At 42.6% G+C, this 4,897-nt stretch overlaps 1 long non-coding RNA gene across 1 annotated transcript; it reads left to right on the forward strand.

Annotated features, from left to right (window-relative positions):
• Positions 1-1,372: 1,372 nt before the first annotated feature.
• On the forward strand, positions 1,373-4,092 carry LOC134956868 (uncharacterized). Its single transcript, XR_010186243.1, has 6 exons — positions 1,373-1,436; positions 2,105-2,146; positions 2,450-2,530; positions 3,112-3,174; positions 3,923-3,946; positions 4,063-4,092. It is a non-coding gene; the product is annotated as an uncharacterized LOC134956868 (long non-coding RNA).
• The last annotated feature ends 805 nt before the right edge of the window (positions 4,093-4,897 follow it).

The raw sequence follows: 4,897 nt of genomic DNA on the forward strand, positions 1-4,897 counted from the left end.
TACATGTTTCCAATTGACAGCTTCACTTACAGTACTGTTATTTTTTTTCCCACAGTACCACCACCACCACCACCACCACCTGCTGCGCTGCCAGGTATTGTGTAACGAGAATTCTGGTGCTACTGTCATCGTTGTTACACTACTGTACATGTGTCCTGGATACTGTACAGTACATGTTTCCAATTGACAGCTTCACTTACAGTACTGTTATTTTTTTTCCCACAGTACCACCACCACCACCACCTGCTGCGCTGCCAGGTATTGTGTAACGAGAATTCTGGTGCTACTGTCATCGTTGTTACACTACTGTACATGTGTCCTGGATACTGTACAGTACATGTTTCCAATTGACAGCTTCACTTACAGTACTGTTATTTTTTTTCCCACAGTGCCACCACCACCACCACCTGCTGCGCTGCCAGGTATTGTGTAACGAGAATTCTGGTGCTACTGTCATCGTTGTTACACTACTGTACATGTGTCCTGGATACTGTACAGTACATGTTTCCAATTGACAGCTTCACTTACAGTACTGTTATTTTTTTTCCCACAGTACCACCACCACCACCACCTGCTGCGCTGCCAGGTATTGTGTAACGAGAATTCTGGTGCTACTGTCATCGTTGTTACACTACTGTACATGTGTCCTGGATACTGTACAGTACATGTTTCCAATTGACAGCTTCACTTACAGTACTGTTATTTTTTTTCCCACAGTACCACCACCACCACCACCTGCTGCGCTGCCAGGTATTGTGTAACGAGAATTCTGGTGCTACTGTCATCGTTGTTACACTACTGTACATGTGTCCTGGATACTGTACAGTACATGTTTCCAATTGACAGCTTCACTTACAGTACTGTTATTTTTTTTCCCACAGTACCACCACCACCACCACCTGCTGCGCTGCCAGGTATTGTGTAACGAGAATTCTGGTGCTACTGTCATCGTTGTTACACTACTGTACATGTGTCCTGGATACTGTGCAGTACATGTTTCCAATTGACAGCTTCACTTACAGTACTGTTATTTTTTTTCCCACAGTACCACCACCACCACCACCACCACCACCACCTGCTGCGCTGCCAGGTATTGTGTAACGAGAATTCTGGTGCTACTGTCATCGTTGTTACACTACTGTACATGTGTCCTGGATACTGTACAGTACATGTTTCCAATTGACAGCTTCACTTACAGTACTGTTATTTTTTTTCCCACAGTACCAACACCACCACCACCACCACCTGCTGCTGCATCCGAGAGCTCCGGAAGTGGTAATAATTACTTTTTGTTACAGACACACTAGTTTCCTACAGTATTACTGTAATTTTTGTATTTTACAATACTTGTCATCTTTTACACACAGACCGCCTCGTAATTGATACAGAGGAGGAGCTCATTCCCATTGATTCGGGGGAAGAGGAGCCAGATTATAGTAAGTACAGTAGGATTTTCTCAAGCCCATTCTTAAAAGTATTGACCAAGTCCACTTTTATTACTTTTCAGGCAGGGAATTCCAAACATGTACTGTACAGTATTTCCCTCACTGTGAAGACCCCTTTTCGCCTCTGTGCGAAATCGCCTCTACTTCAACAAGAGTTACTGTGCACGTGTCCTCTGTGTCCATCTTATCAAAAACCGTTCCTGTGTATTGTCCCCTTACTGTATACAGTATATTTGTAAAGGTTAATCATGTCCCCTCTTAATCTCCTCTTTTCCAATGTAAACATGCCTAGCCTGCCTTTCCTTGTATTCCATCTTCTCAATCCACTTCATCACTTTGGTCGCCCGCCTCTAAACCTTTTGTAGTTCCACGATATCCATTTTGTATTATGGTGCCCAAAATTGTGCATCCGACCCACCCTCCACTAGCCTAACCCTCCAATCATACTCTGAATCCACACTCTGCATTCTGAATGTCGGGATCCAGACAGCAGGTCTTTTAAATACAGTACTGTATGTCCCCTACCGCTGGACAGTCATTCTGCTCCTACTGTATTATGAATATATCTCTGCCTCCTGTAGCACTGTACTACTGTGCAATTTTGTAGTAACTGTACTCTACTGTATTTTGTTTATAATATTTTTTTATTTTCAACTCAGTAATTATTGACAGTGAGGATGAAAAACCCTCTCCCCAACTTGGTAAGTAAACTGCAGTATTGTACTGTACTGTACATTGTGTTAAACCAATGGGTTGGGTTTGCGTGACCAGCAGTCAGGATTCTAGCGGTCAGGTGACCGACAGTGGCATCCTGATTGCAGCAATCCCAACAGGGTGAGGTACGGTATCCTAACCCTCCTCCACTACCCCCTGATTCTGGCCTCGACATTCTCGTCTCTGTGTGCGAAATTTACTCTCCTCCTCCAATTCCTGACTGAATTTTTGCTTTACTGTATTCAACACAGAATACAAAAGTATATTTCATGGATTTTTTGCTTTCACAGGCCCTACACTGTCACAGGCGGTGGCGGAGGAGGAGGAGGAGGACCAGGACTCTCTGTCCCTCACCACACTGCACCCATTAAGTAAGTCCAGTCCGGTACATCGTGCCTCTGTAGAGCCAGTTTGAGCAAGGAGAGATTGATTGCTTCTTTTTTTGGTGGGGGCCCAAACCAACCAGTCATTTCAGCCACAGTCGTGTGGCAGACCCTGTTTATATAACATAAGGGTGGTTGGGAGGGCCCAATCACAATTCCATCTTGCACCTCTTTTTTTATTTATTTTTTTATTTATTTATCTTTGCATCATGTGATGTTTGGGGAAAATTGTTATAAGGTTTGATGTAAAAAAAAGGTTAAAAAAAAGAGGCAGATTAGATGGGCAAAGTGGTTCTTACAGTATTTGTCATCAAATTCTATGTTTCTGTATGCAGACCCTCCAACATGACCCGCCGCACTGCTCTGTTTCTAGACTTCCCTCTTAATTTATGATTTCCATCACCTGTGTTGAACTAGTTATATGATAAGAAAGCTGTTTCTTCACAGGTGATGGCAATAATAAATTAAGAGGGAAGTCCAGAACCAGAGCATTTTGTACCATGTTGGAGGGTATGTGTATTTCCTGGAATTAACCTTTTTTTTTTTCACATTAATGTTTTTTTTCACAGGCCCTACACTGGAACAGGCCACGGAGGAGGAGGAGGATGATGATGATGCTGCTGCATTTAGTGGTAAGAATTATTACTGACATTGATCTGATGCCATCAGAGTAGCACTTTTCATCAGATTTTTCTGGCAAATGCGTAGAAATCGGATGAAAATTGTTTTTGTTTGAACTGGTGATATTGCCCATACAGTAGCAACCGATCACATCCCACATTAACATTTACAGTATCTAGTTACACTTACAGACGATAATACAGTACAGTAGGTAATATTTGATTGGTTGCTACTGTATGGACAACATCCTGTTCTAAAAAAAACACCCATCTTACTCAATTTCTCTCTCTCTCTCTCTCTCACCCCTTGTCACTGTCTCTCCATTCATCTCTCTAGATACTGTCAGTGATGAATTTCCCATTAGGCACGAGAGGCACGTACTGTACCTAGTGGCGGCATCTGTTTGGGGGCCTCAGTTGGATGCTTACAGTATGCTAATACTGTCATCCCAAAAATTACCACTACAGTAACTGCTAAATATTTTAAGTGTACTGTACAATATGCACATACAGTACTGTACAGTATACATAATTCAAAAGAAAAAAGAGTTGCTACTGTACCTTATTCTAGTCATAATCACCGGCATACGGGTCACTCACAAATTTTCTGATGGTCTCGGTGGGGTCCCTTGGAATCACCATGCCTGTCACAAGCATACCTTTTTTTACCCACCTGACACTGGGCCTGGACACTAGTGTACTATTACTATACTTTTTACTGTATACTGTATCTTATAATATTCTTCTCTTTTACCCACAGACGACGAGCCAGAATACATTTTTGGTAAATATACTGTACAGTAGCAATAGTTGGTACTGTAATTACAGTATTTTTTTTTTCTCCAACATTATTTTAAGTCAAACTGATATGACTAACTGTACTGTATTATCTTTTTACAGTCCGTCGCCAACCAGTGGAGGAGACACCTGGTAATAAAATAGAAATACATAATGCACTGTACTGTATTCTAACTTACTGTAACATGTATAACACTGAGCTGATCATCTTCACACCCTCTGACATAACCTTACAGTACAAACTGTACTTTCTCTCCTTTTTCACCCTCTTCACTCCACAAATGCATGCTGCGTTTCCTGACTACTGATATAATAGTGTGTAGAGCGTAGCGAGGCACCGTGCCCACCGCGTGGCGAGCGAAGCAAGCATGCAAGGGGCTGCTTTCCGCTCACCGCCCCTGTCGGGATTGTGTGGTCGGGATTCCGGCGTCTGTATTTTGACTGCCGGGATCCCGTCCAGCGGGATTACGTACTGATCTCCAGTCTGAGCCTGCCCTAGGCATAGGCATACTTGCCAAATGCCCAGGGGCACAAGCAGCTTCTGCTGATTAATATGATATGCAGCATGCCTACAGTATATTCTGTGCATACAAAATGCATTACTAATGTGCAGCATTATGTGTATACAGTACTTTGTTGTGTAACATATACTGTAGCAAGGGCACTACTGTGTGGTCTAATGTGAACAAAGAGCAATATGATGTGATGCAATGTGAATAAGTGGGAATACTTTGAGGAGTAATGTGGTACTATCATATGATGTAACGAGAAAAAGAGACACTATTGCATGATATGTTGTGAATAAAGTTGCAGTACTGTGTGGCGTCATTTCAGATTGGGGAATTACTGTGTGGCCTTGCCCCTTCCCAGCAAGAACATGCACCGTTTTGGGATGCACACCGAATGTGCACACTGTTGCTATTTTAAACATACAGTA

The sequence above is a fragment of the Pseudophryne corroboree genome, chromosome 9 (assembly GCF_028390025.1).
Source record: "Pseudophryne corroboree isolate aPseCor3 chromosome 9, aPseCor3.hap2, whole genome shotgun sequence".
In the NCBI taxonomy this organism is placed as follows: domain Eukaryota; kingdom Metazoa; phylum Chordata; class Amphibia; order Anura; family Myobatrachidae; genus Pseudophryne; species Pseudophryne corroboree.